This window comes from Triturus cristatus, chromosome 6 (assembly GCF_964204655.1).
Source record: "Triturus cristatus chromosome 6, aTriCri1.1, whole genome shotgun sequence".
NCBI lineage: Eukaryota > Metazoa > Chordata > Amphibia > Caudata > Salamandridae > Triturus > Triturus cristatus.
In genome coordinates, this window is record NC_140589.1 from 812,337,741 (window position 1) to 812,351,823 (window position 14,083).

Sequence of the window (14,083 nt, forward strand, 5' to 3'; positions counted from 1 at the left end):
CAGTGTTTGGTTCCCATCTACCAAAAACAAGATTTTGTACAAATTGCGAGCTGTAAGATTTTTATCCCTAACAAAACAGAAAATGAATGATTTGCTTCTGTTTTGCCATTATTGCAAGGAATTGTTTTGTTTCTAGCATTCAGATATAAGGATTCCTGAGGCCCAGCTTGGTATGGTTTGTTGTTGGTAGTATAGTTGACATCGAATAACAGTTGTTTTGAGAGACTTATGGTGGTTGTGTGTAATTGAGAACAGGAAATTGGGTTATTGAAGTCCCAAGGGTACACAGGTGGCCTTTTGCACTTGATTTTTGCACCCTCTATGCATCTGCAAATCAAACAAGCATCTGTAGACACTAGTGTGACATCTTCTACAGTATGCATTGCACAGGGGCCTATTTCAGACACGTTCACTATTTATGGGGGCATTACACTTGTGAAAGAGGCATGTGACCTCATGCAACTGGGGAAACACCTTTACCCTTGCGCCTACAGTTGCTACCCCCTTATGGCACCTGTAGGGAGAGGACATAGTAAGGATCCTTGGATCCCCAGGACCCTTCCTCCTCCCACCCGTAGTGCCAGTGGTTCTCATGTCCCCTTTCCAAAGTCACTCTTGTCTGCTAGTAATGAAATATGGAGCAACTATTTGGAATGCCACATGGTCTTTTGGCAAAAAAAATGTCTGCTAACTGCATGTATACATTGCCTGAATAGTTCTATTATATTCCTATTTACGCTGTTTTGTAGCTAATTCACAAAGGTATGTACGAATACAACACATAGTCCAAAATGACTCTGAATCACCCCTCAGGAGTGCATCCTTCTTGTATATGAAAGCATCAACCTTTATATGCCTTCCTTTTACTCCTTTCCCATCACTGATGTACAGATTTGTTGTTCTACGTTACTACATAATATTATAGAACATGGGCAATAACAAACCGAAACAAAACTAAAAATCACAGAACAGTATAGTTCAAACTTTTAGGAGATATTCCATTGAGTTGTATGTAGTGGCAAGTTGTATCAATTGTTCAACTATCATCATCATCATATTGACTTTATTTCGGATATATTTCAATCCACAAAAGTACACAAAAATTAGCAATACATGTTAAGACATCACAAAATCACAATTAATTACAAAGTCAATCACAAATACATACAACGCATAAAATTTCTAAAAGAGTGCATATTCAAAATCAATACAGAAAAAGTGTGTTAATGCATTGGGCTGCGGATGCTACATAGTAATTTACAGTTACTCATCTAAACATTTTCTTAGTCTCATAGCCAGTTTTAGGAATTCTAGCACCTGGAGAACACTATCCGGGTGCAACAGCTGTAGATACATAAGGGCAGGTCTAATTTGTTTAAAATTTAATTTCTTTAAAAGTGTGACAAGATAACGCCTGCGGGGATATTCATAAAAAGTACATAAAAACATAAAATGCAGCAGGTCCTGTGGAGACTTCCCGTCGCAGCCACAGGGTGCTGCAGGTTTCTTAAAAATGTCCGACTTAGGTCTAATTAAAAGATGATGGAAGATGTTAAACCTAAAACGGGTCAACAAAAATTTCTCATGAGAGGTAAAGGAGCATGTTAGATACTTTTCCATGGTATCACAAGTACTCAACATGATATACTTTCTAACATTAGGTTTCAGAAGCTCGACTTCATCTCTAAGAGCATTACAATCCAAAATAAAAGCTCTCTTAATTGCTGTAACATCACCTTTAACTATATCCCTAGGATTCACAAACAGATTCAGGCGACCCAGCCTCTGAAATTGGGACTTTAAATATTTAAGCCAAGGTACACACATTGCATAATCAAGTGATACGAGGTCTTCCACTATCAAATGTGTTAAGGGAATCTCATCGTTTGACCATAATTTTAACCAGCATAACAATGGTTTCAGTCCAACAGTGTCGGATAGATACGGGCAGCCAAGTTCTTCATGTACAATTAGATTCGGTGTGCTACCTGGGACACATAGCAGACGCTTTAGAAAGTTATTTTCAACGATTTGTAGTTGTTCGCCATTTATGTAGCCCCATATCTCGCTGCCATATGCTGCAGTGGCAATGGTTTTGGCATTATATAATTTCATCAAGGCCACATTTGGCTTTTTCCCCAATTTAGATGCGAAATTGAAAATGGAGGCATTAACTCTAATCATTTCCCCCTTTTTCTTAGCCAAGTGTGGGACCCAGCTGAGCTTCGTGTCAAATAGGACACCCAGATAAGAGAATGTCTGGGTGATGGGGATCAAAACATCATTTAGTTTAAAAATGAACTTCTTTATAGGTTGACGGCCAACATGCATTATGTAAGATTTCGAATTATTGACCATGAGGTCCCTATCAGACATGAATTTGTTAAAAGCGTTCAAAAGTGCCTGTAGACCTAATTCTGTACGTGAAATTAAAACCGCATCGTCGGCATATAAAAGTACAGGAATACCCCTTACACCGGCTCTAGGGCAATCTGATTTTACCTCTAGTAAATCAGCCTCTAAATCATTTATATAAAAGTTAAAAAGAAAGGGGGCCAAAATTCCTCCCTGTCGCACTCCTTTGTTTTTTTTTTTTTTTTTTTTTCTTTTTTTTGAAACCGTTTATTGCAATCTCAAATAGTTACAGGTATGGGCCTACAACCGTCTGGCCGGCCGCTAGAGTGGCAGAAGCATATGACATATATACAGAAAAATCTCTTGGCGGTGCAAAAAGGTAAATCAGGAGATATCAGTAGTGCAGGCCACATAACTCCAAACCCACAATACGGTTTCCTTTTGTCGAAACACAACAACACAAAAAAATCACACCCGCAAGGCAACCCGCAATCCCAAGTGACAGCACGCGCTCCTTAAGTGGGGGACCCCAACCAATCGCCAAACTCTGAAGAGGGGAATGAGAACAGATCAGGGACTGGGGAACCACGTGCCCGTGGCTGGGGGAGGGGGTCGGCTAGGGGGACGGAGCTGGTGAGGCAGCCGGCAGCAGTGGCGGCTCGCAAATACCCCCGCGATAGGCGTTCCAGGGGCCCCAGATTTTCACCCACGCCCCAGGCTTACCCCTCGCAACATACACCACCTTTTCACGAAACATACACCAATCCATGTGTTCTTTCCAGGCCGACACCGCCGGGGGCCTCTGGGATCCCCACAATTGAGCAATGTCACGCTTAGCTATCATGTATCCCAGAGTCACCCACCGCGTCTGCGGAACCGAGTAGTCAGTTGGCTCCCACACATTCAGCAAGCATCTCCTCGCTTCAGGCAACAGCGCGACACGCGTAACCACTCGCAGGACCTCGTGCACACCACGCCAGAATCGCTCCACCTTTGGGCATTCCCACAGAATATGCAAGAAAGTTGCCAAAGCACCACAGCCACGCTTACACAGTCCATCCTCAGCAAAGCCCATACGTAGAAGCCTTGGCCCCGTCACGTAAACCCGGTGGAGGATCTTAAGCTGGACGAAGCGAAGGCGAGCCGGGATGGCCACCTCCTTCGGAGAGGCCACCGCGGAAATCCAGTCCTCGTCGTCCAATTCCAGCCCATCGGCAACCCAGGCCTCGCGGAGGCCAGTCAGCAGGCCCGATCGGTCGTTGATCAGTTTTTTATATATAAGGGAGATCGTGCTGTCTGGGACATGGCCATCCAGCACTCTGTCCTCCAGGGGGGAAGACTCCGGAATGGACGCGACATCCGGGAAGACGGAGCCCAGCGCGTGGCGGACTTGTAAGTACCGAAAGTACTCACTGCCTTGCAACTGAAACTCCGTCTGCAGCGTCTCGAAAGTTTTGAATCCCCCCCTCGTCCAGAGATCTCCCACTGTGCTGATGCCGATCGTGTCCCACTTCTCGAAGCCCTTCGAGGTCCACAGGGAGCCCAACCTCGCAGACGCATATAGCGGTGACGCCCGGGTCAAACGGTCCTTCCACCCCATAGCTGCGTTAGCCGCGTGCCATACACGCACCATGACACGCGTCGGTCCCGTCAGGCGAGGGTCCGGCGCGCCAGAGTAGAGCGCTCGATTGTAGTCGCCACCGGGCAGGAGCATCTTGTCCATTTCAAATGCCGGGTTCAGGGCGGGCCCGTAAAGGCCATGATTAATCGCAGCTAGCTGGGATGCCCAGTAATACCGTTTAATATCCGGGAGGGCAACCCCCCCATCGTACCACGGGAGCGTCAATTTAGCCAAGGCAATACGTGGCCTCCCGTCCCAGAACAGGTGACGCTGCAAACTCTCCACCTCACGGAAGTAGCGCGCCGGGACCAAGTCCATAGTGTTCTGGAGAGCGTACAGAAAGCGCGGCAACGACATCATCTTAAACAAGGCCGCTCGGCCGAGCGGCGAAAGCGGCAGACGCCGCCAACGCACCACGTCCTCCTTCAAGCGCTGGAGGGGGGGCAGCAAATTCCGCTCGTAGCGGGCCTCCGGGTCCAGAGTAATATATATACCCAGGTACCGAAACCCCTGGGAGGCAATCTGGATCGGACAGTCCCGTGGTAGGACCGGAGCCTCCCCGGCAAGCACATATACACAGGATTTCGCCCAGTTGATGACGAGGCCTGAGTTGCGACCGAATGAGCGCAAAACATCAACTAGGACGATCAGTGATTTACGCGGGGAGGCGAGATATAGAAGGATATCATCAGCGTAGAGGGACACACGGTCCTCATGCTCGGGGGTCCAGCGGAGACCACGGATGGAAGGGTGCCACCGCAGCCACTCCGCCAGGGGCTCCAGGGCCAGTGCAAACAGGAGAGGCGACAGGGGGCAACCCTGTCGCGTGCCCCGTCCCAGTGCGAATGGGGCCGAAACTCGTCCATTCACCACCACCTGCGCCAATGGGCCGGAATACAACAACTTGACCCAGCTGATGAAGCCCGGTCCGAAGCCAAACTTCGCCAGCATCGCCCAAATGTATGGCCACTCGAGCGTATCAAACGCCATGGTGGCGTCCAAGGACGCCAAGATGGCCGGTTCCCGCACGAACGGGACACGCGCGAGCACCCCGTGCAAGCGTCGCAGATTAAGGGCCGTGTTGCGATGGGGTATGAAGCCGGACTGGTCTTGGTGGACCAAATCGCCCACCACGCCGACCAGCCGGTTGGCCAGCACCTTGGCGAGGATTTTGGGCTCCGCGTTCAAGAGCGAGATAGGCCTATAGGATGTGACCCGCTCACGGGGTCTCCCCTCCTTGTGGATCACCACGATCGTGGCCAGACGCTGGTCCGGCGGAAGGGAACCCCGCGAGCGGGCCACCAGGAACATCGCGCGCAGGTGGGGCGCCAGTACATCCGGTCGCAGCTTATACAGCTCGATAGGGATGCCATTGGGGCCCATGGCCTTGCCAGATGCGACCGAGCGGATAGCAAGGGCAATTTCGTCCGAGGTGGGAGGAGCGTCCAGCGAATCCCTGTCCTCCACCGAAAGGGAGGGCAGCGCGATGTCCCGAAGCAGGGCATGGGAATCCTCCTCCGAGCAGGGAGAAACCGGGGAATACACCTCGCGGAAATAATCCGCGAAGCAGGAGACAATGGCGTCCGGCTCGGTGACACACACACCATCCATCCTCTCGATCAACGGAACCACACGACTCGCTCTCTCCTTTTTGTCCAACCACGCAATCAATTTACCAGCCTTATCACCCACATCATACAGTCGCCCCTGTTGCTCTCTACTGAGGCCCCTGGCCGCCTCCGTGACGAGGGCCCTATAGGCCGCCTGCTTGAGGTGTAGAACATGCAATGTGGCATCCGTCACCCCGCTCCCCAGGTCACCCTCTAGTTCAGTAATTTCGGCCTCCACCCGGATTACCTCCTCCCGCTCGCGCCTCCGGGCATGGGAGATAAAGGAGAGGGCCTCCCCTCTGAGAACTACCTTAAAAGCCTCCCACAGGGAGATAGCCGAAGGGACAGACCCCACATTCTCCTCTAAGTACCGCTGCAAGGATTTGATCAATTCGGCTCGAATAGTGGGGTCGCGCAGGTACCAGGCATTGATTGGGGCTACCCTGCCCTCCCCCCTCGGGAAGACATCAAAGTGCAACAGTAGTGGGGAGTGATCTGAAATACCCCGCGCCAAATGGCGCACCTCTCCCACTCTCCCAGCATAGGCCGCAGGGACAAGGACATAATCAAGCCGCGAGAGGCTACCATGGGCACCCGAGTGGAAGGTGTATTGCAGCTGCGCGGGATGCTTTAGTCGCCAGCAATCCACCAATCCTAGTGTATCTAAAAGGCCGGACAGCCACGCCTGTGCCCGGGGGAGGTCCCTGGGGGGATGACGATCCATAGACCCAGAAGCCACCGCATTGAAGTCCCCCCCAACTACCAGAAGCCCACCCGGGAGGTCAAGGAGGAGGCGCCCCAGGTCCGCAAACGTGGTAGATTGCAACCCCGGCGGAACGTACACTGATACAAAAACGACCACTCTGCCCTCCATTCTACCCACCAAGACAGTGTAACGTCCCCTCTCATCATGGCGCACCTCATCAATCTCCAATGGGAGCGAGTTCTTAATCATGATGCCCACCCCCCGCGAGCCCGAAGTGAAGCCCGAATGGGCCACCAAGCGATAGCCTCGCCGATTCATGGCATGAAAGGAATTACCTATAAGGTGTGTCTCCTGCAGGAAGACCACATCTGGTGAAATTCGTTTCAGATACTGCAGGACCACACCACGCTTAATCCTATCCCCCAGTCCGTTAACGTTCCATGATAACACAGTCAAATCCCTACCCCCCATCATACATGGAAGCCATCAGTCGTCCCCCAAAGAGCATCTCGAAAACAACAATACAGTAAAGGGTTCGCCTTGCGGTGCAAACAAACAACACTCCACCCCCGCCCACCCATCCCAACAGAACTCCCCCCTCCCTGCACCCCTGCATGAGCCCAGACAGCCCCCCCAAAGTGCAGTGTGCCTGTCGCCCCATAGACGAAAAACTAACTAGTCCCCCAGAGGAGGAGGGAAAGCCCCCAATGGACCCCGTACGACCTCCATAGGAGGGGAACATACACGATCAGTGAATGGTAACCGGAATGTTGTCCAGAGCAAGGCCTACTATTCACCCCTCAGTTCTGATCCGGCGAGCCCTCCCCGCCAACCGCACCCCCCCCACCCCCCCGGCCCCGATCCCCAGGCAGAGTATCCAACCAGTCCCCAGCCGCCTCGGGACGGTCAAAAAAGTGCGTGCGACCATCCACCTCCACCCTCAGCTTAGCTGGAAAAAGCATTGAGTACTTAAGGTTCAGGTCCCGTAGGCGACGTTTAACTCCGAGAAAACTCAGTCTCTGCTTTTGGACCGTCGGAGTAAAGTCAGGGTAGAAATTCACGTCCATATTATCGAGCTTGACCGGTCCCTGTAGCCTGGAAGTCTGCAGGATAGCGTCTCTGTCCCGAAAGTTAAAAATCCGGGCAATGAGAGGCCGCGGCGGGGCTCCGGCCTTAGGTCTTCCTCCGGGGACCCTGTGAGCACGTTCCACCGCAAAAAGTTTACTCAGCCCCCGGGGCTGGAGACGGGTGAGGATCAGGTCTTCCACAAACAAATCTGCCGCCTCCTCCTCCCGTCCCTCCGGCACCCCGACAATGCGAACGTTGTTCCTCCGGGCCTGACCCTCGGAGTCCTCCAATCGACGGTCCATCAGGGCGCTCGCCTGGCCAAGCCGGTGCACCTCCTTTTGAAGGGCCGCCACGTCTGTAGTGAGACTCGAGGTAGTGTGGGCCAGGGAATCGACCCGGTCATTTGTTTTAGACAAGTCGGCTCTCACCAGGCCCACATCCACCAGGGCCGAGTCTATCTTCTGCGCCAGAGTATCAAAGCGCTGGTCCACCGAGGCCTTCATCTCGGCAATGGCGCCCATGACGTCCCGGAGGGTCAGATCCGCGGGCTGAGCAGACGCCTCAGTCGGGCCCGCGGGGGATGTACGCGGTGCCTCTGGAGATCCCTTCTGGAGGGTGTAGCGGTCCATGCTGTTAGACTGATGTGCCGGGCCACGGCGGGTCGATTTCACCTTTGCCCGGTCGCCATCTTGCTTTGTGGACATGTCGCACTCCCAAAGTCATGCCAATCTCCTCGAAAGGGCCGATAAACCAGTTCACGGGTTCCGGGGGGGGGTGACCACTGGACCGCAGGACAACTCACAGCCGGCGGGTCAGCCGGGCACCGGGACAAGGCCACACCACCGCACCCCGCTCCGCAACCCTACCTCGCTTGAGGGCAAGGAGGGCGCAAAAGCGAAAGTGAAAGCGCGGGGTACGCGAGTCGCCCAGCCCTGCCCGCCGCTGTTGTTCGCTTTGTCCCCGGATCGCCCCACAACTCCAATCCGGGGGGCCGGCGCGGAGAAGGCCGCAATCTTCGATCGGTGCTCCCACCGGTGTCCGGGGTCCGATTCGAAAACGGAAAACGGGTGCCGCCTCAGCTCGGGTACACAGACACAGTCCCCTCATCAAAGACAGGATATAATCAGGATTAATTCAGGAGGTCGCGGAGGTCCTCGGGAGCTTCGCACCTACGCGGCCATCTTGGTTGCGCGCTAGGCTCCTCCCCCCGCACTCCTTTGTTAATACTAAAATTTCCTGTAGTTTCCCCGGTCGATGAAAACCTCACATTTGCTCTTGTATCATTATGCAAATCCGCTAGGAACTCCACAATCCCCCCATCAATGCCTTTATCCTTCATGGTCCGCCACAGCCTCCCTCTGTTAACACAGTCAAAGGCTGAGGACAGATCCATGAAGGCAAGGTGAATTGTTCCCTTCTGTACAACAGTATATTTATTCAGAATAAGAAACAAATTGAGGCACTGGGTTATAGTGGAGCGCCCTTCGCAGAAACCGTATTGGGAGGTAGACATAATGTTATTTTCATTCGTCCAACTTGTTAGACGTTGAAGTATAACTCTCCCCATGATCTTAACCATCGAATCGATGAGGGAAATTGGTCGATAACAAAGGGCACTTCCCCTATCTCCCTTCTTAAAGACAGGAACTATAGTTGACATGCCCCATGTTCCGGGACAACCCACTAAGGCCGCTGCGTTAAAAACAGCAGCCAAGATGGGAGCCCAGAAGTCTGGATCAGATTTATAAAGGTCCGGTGGGATCCCATCAGGACCCGGCGCTTTATTTGCAGTAAGACCCCTTATAGCAGCCAGGACCTCCCTTGTGTCACAGATGATGGCAGTACTATCCCTATCATGGGGAACTGTGACCATAATTCCATCGGCCACGGAATAGTACAGGCTTTTAAAATGACTTTCCCATTCCTCTTTGGTTATACAACAAACCAGTCCGTCTCTGGGGTCCTCTGTGAGAAAGGGTTTCTTCACCAGAGTCCAAAATTTGGTACTACTATTCAGGGTGGAGGGCTCAAGCAGTTCCTCCCAAGCCTCTTTCCTCAAAAACTCCTTACGTGCAGCAATAATAGCCTTATATTCCTTTCTACAGAGTTTTATCACCTCCCTATTCCTCGGAGTTACTGACAAGGCAACCCTCAATTTGCGTGCAGCTAAGGTGCAATCGTGACTGAACCATCTTGGGGCAATATTAGCCCGAGTTTTATTAGGGACCGATAACAACACTGAGACCTTCTCCGTGATATTTTGATAAGCCTCTAAGACCAGCCTAGATTCATACCCATCATTAATACAGACTTTTATGTCCTCTGCACACCCTGTGGAGATATTCTTATAAAGAGTATCCGCAGAGACCATAGACCATTTTAACCACCTCCTCCCATCAGTTGTGCCCAGTCTACCTTGATGGATGATCTTATTACCTTTTTTAAACCATGGACATTTTAAACAGATTGTAAGAGGGTTATGGTCACTAAATTCACTGGAAACAATACAAAAACAGTCTACAAAAATTTGCAACGTACGTGAAACAAGAATATGATCTATGAAGGTACCCCTCCCATGCCCCTTAAAAGTAGGGGTATCAAAGCGAAATAACGGGTCCTTTAATGACATAGCCAAAGAGAGGTCATGGTCATTCAGTAAGTCATTACACATTTCCCCTTCCTTTGTGTGCTCCATATGAAGACCGTCAGCACGATCACAAATCATTTCTGGGAGACACTTGTTCAATGGGTCTGTACAAAGATGCAGGTTAAAATCCCCCATAATCATGAGGTTATGGCCCACATTTCCCATGAAATTAGAAACAAAAGAATTTAAAAAATAAATATGATTCCTGCCAGTATTATCATAAACAGCATTATAAAAGTTCACCAAGCCAGCAGAGACATTACCTCCTTTTAGAATTAAGCCCATTACACCTGTATGGTGAGCTTCAATTCTTCGAATTTCACAAGATATTAATATGGAAACGAAAATTACGAGGCCCCCCTTGGGCCTACCCCGCAAAGATGGCAAGGCTGGCACAAAGAAGGCCTTATACCCTTCTAAGAAGAGATTACAACCCAGTTCCCAAGTCTCTTGTAGACAGACAATCGAGAATTGCTTAATGAAGGTCACCCAGTTTTCATCAGCCATTTTGGCGGCAAGACCCGCAATATTCCAGGAGACAACAAGGCATCCTGGCGTTTTAGCCACCTGGTTATCTGAGTTTATAGATTCACCTGTAGCCCTAGTGTCCTGAGCTGCAGGTGCTCCCTGTCAATCACACAACTCAAGTCCAGATAACACCTCATACCTGTTCTGTAGGTTTAAATTCGACCCATATTGATAGTGTCCTGTACTGGCGCCCCTATTATGGGTACCAATGGGACCACCTAAGCCACAGGTATTAATGATGTTATGAAGTTGTTGGGGCTCTTGCACGGGTGTAAAAGATTCGGGCCCCCGCCTGGTTAAACTCTGTTGCGATGGTGGTTTACACAGGTGCGCATAAAAGTATCCCAGGGGGCGTACGCAAATACTGTTCGTATTATATACAAGTGTGGAGGCTCTCAGAAGAACAGTTGCCACATGCTGGGGATATTGAAAATGTACAACTATGCAATCCCCCGACCCAGACTTTTTGGACGGACCCACCCAGTTTACACGCCTTACTGTTAATATCTGATCAAAATATGAGGTCGGAAAACCACAATTTTTGTTAAGCCAAGCCACAGTCTTGTTTTTCAGAGAGATATGAGATTCATCATGAGGAGAAGCAGGGTGGGTGCCGCAGGGAGGCACATTAGTCAATACGGCCACATACGGGGCACAGTCTGGTGGTAAATTAAGATAGCGGTTATGCCTCAAGGGTCTGGGAGATATACTGCTATGAGGGTTTATGGATGATTGGTGCAGCAGAGTGGTTACCACTGGAATATCCGGTCGAATAGATTTTATAGGTCCTGTCACAACTGCAGCAATGGAGTCCCCCCTCCCTTTATTTTGTGAATAATCAGATTCAGCGATATCTCTCCCTTTTCCGCCAAAGTGTACATTTCCACTAGGAGTTATAATTTCCTGAGACAATAACAAACCACCCAGCCTTGTCACTTCCTTAACTAGGTTGTCAATTTTAGTGAACAGTGGTTTAATTAGCTCCTCTATTTTTGCTGTTAGAGAAGCCTCTAAGTTTTTTATAAGTGAAGCAAACAGATCCGAGTTTAAGTTTGCTCCATTACCATTCCCATTACCATTGACATTACCACTGACATTACCGTTAGTGGCCGTAAATACAAAAGGGGTTGTTATTGCAGGGCTACTAGTAGCCTTACCAACCTTTTTTTTTTACTTAGACTTCAAATTATTATATTTCCCATTCTCCCTTTGAGACCGCGTTCTACAGGATCTCAAATGCCTGATTTCAGGTTCGATCTCATTCAACACTCCAGTGTCTCCACTGACTGGACTCAACAAAGCCCGGGAATCAGAATAAACCTCCACATCTACGGAGATGGGGACTGGGCGGTCAGTAGAGTTAACATCACTCGTATTAATTTCACAGTCTTGGGTCTGACTAATAGGGAAATTTTCTGATGATATTTCGTCTATCACAGTATCTTTCCCCAAAGATACACATCTGTCTTTATTAATCTGGGTTACTTTCCTTACCAAGAAGTTATCTAAAGTAGCAGGACCTACCATCACTTTATCTGTTTTCGATTTCACCATTATGTAGAATAATACAATATAACTTCCACAGGTACCCTATACTCAACGCACTCGCAAACAAATTAAAAGGAAAGAGAGAACAAAAACACTACTCATACACGGATATTAAATAGCTTACGAGCTCAGAGGCGCGGTTGGGGCAGTTAGGGACATATAAAGTACCTGGCCCAGTCCAGTCTCCTCAGGCCTCTGAGGGCCACAGAGGGCCCGCCCTCTGCCCGGGCTCAGCCCGGCGCCGCCCGCGACGCGGAGGGAGCCGTCTGTTTTAGCGCCTCCGGGCGCGGAAGTGGGTGGGGGCGGAGTCTCCAAGAAACCTGGGAGCCGTAGTCCAGCGCTCCCGTCGTATGCCAGGTAAGGAGTATGCCCCTCGCTCCTCTTGTGCTCTCTCTCCCCCGCTCCACCGAGGGAGCCGTCTGTTTTAGCGCCTCCGGGCGCGGAAGTGCCTGTGGGTGGGGGTGGAGTCTCCAAGAAACCTGGGAGCCGTAGTCCAGCGCTCCCGTCGTATGCCAGGTAAGGAGTATGCCCCTCGCTCCTCTCGTGCTCTCTCTCCCTTGAGGATTGACCGTAATGCGGCTAAAGTTCACCGTCCCATTGGTAACTGACTCGCCGCAGTTCATTCAGCAGACAAATCCAACCCCAAACTTTTAGGAGATATTCCATTGAGTTGTATGTAGTGGCAAGTTGTATCAATTGTTCAACTATCCTCAAGCTGCAAAGTTAGGGTGTGAAAACGAGGGAATGGAAAAGTTGTCATCCATCTCAAGTAATTGTAAGCCTGAAAATCTGTATGGGGCTGAGCTTAACCACTAAAAGTAGCCAGACACGAAACCTTGCCAACATCTATCGTGAGAATAAAGCAAGGTATGTAGGTGAAGCAATATAAGGCAGTCAGTCTGCAACATGTAACTTTGAGCCACCTGAAACTGATCATATCTAAGGAGGTTTATCATTTCTGTTTTTGGGCCCCTTTAGACATGAGGGAGTCCCTCGCCTGAGTGTCATGTGCTTTCCCTTGCCCTCTCCGCAGTTTGGCTTTTTTCTGCTCTGCACCAAGTGCAAGTATCTGAGACAGAGGCACACATGTTGATCAATCTCTTGGTTGTCAAGTAGATTCTTTATTAAAAAAAATGACAGAGCAGCAATTAAGTGTACATTCCTCAAAGCCTTGCATTAAAAATCAGATTTTCATTCAGTTTCCCTGAACCCTCATCGCATGTCTTTTGACCAGGTGATTGCCTGTTCAGAGTGAAACTATTGCCTTGTCCAATAATGTTATTAACTTTGGTCCCATCCAACAGTGTCAACTGCAAATGCGTCTAGATGGTTTGGAATCGGCACATGCCCTTTGACGCCTTATAACCCTAACGATATTTGGAAATGCTAGGAATTGTCCCACTGGTTTAAAATGTTCGTTTTAGAGATCATCAAAGGATAACAGGTTCCTTGAATAACAAAGCCCGCCCCACGGTGCCATCCCAGCGCATTCCCTTAATTTATGTCTCAAAACACAAGTGGTCTCCAAACTTTTAAATGGCAGACTTGGGGGATATGGCGGCAGATCTAGTCAGTCCTCTATTTCAGCAGAATAGTAAACAATCTCTGTACTCTGGGCAATCTCCCCTCTGTATATTAGTGACCAAAAACTGTGCTGGCAAGTAATTCCAGTTCTGGGTGGGACAACCTGGCTTCATTGGTCAATGTCGGACATAACTACTTTTTCCCCATTGTAGCTGAGCTTCCACTTTGTACCTTTCATAATCTGGTACTTCCAAACCTAGTTTATGGGCAGATGAGGTCTATGTAGGGTCATCTTGCATCTAGCAGAGTCCCACACAATTTCAGTCCACATTGCATACCTTCTCTGAATACTCCATGAGTCTGGATCACCATTTTTTCTGGTGCACTTTGGCCCATGACTGACTAATAAAGGGATCTTTTTGCAAAAGTAGATATTTCATTGGAGCAGATTTTGCCACCATCAGTAACATCAGCAT

The 14,083-nt window shown here is 49.7% G+C and overlaps 1 protein-coding gene across 1 annotated transcript in view; it reads left to right on the plus strand.

Moving 5' to 3' along the window:
• Positions 1–14,083, plus strand: part of AKT3 (AKT serine/threonine kinase 3) — a 740,092-nt gene that overhangs the window by 146,761 nt on the left and 579,248 nt on the right. The gene's annotated exons all lie outside the window — the stretch shown is intronic.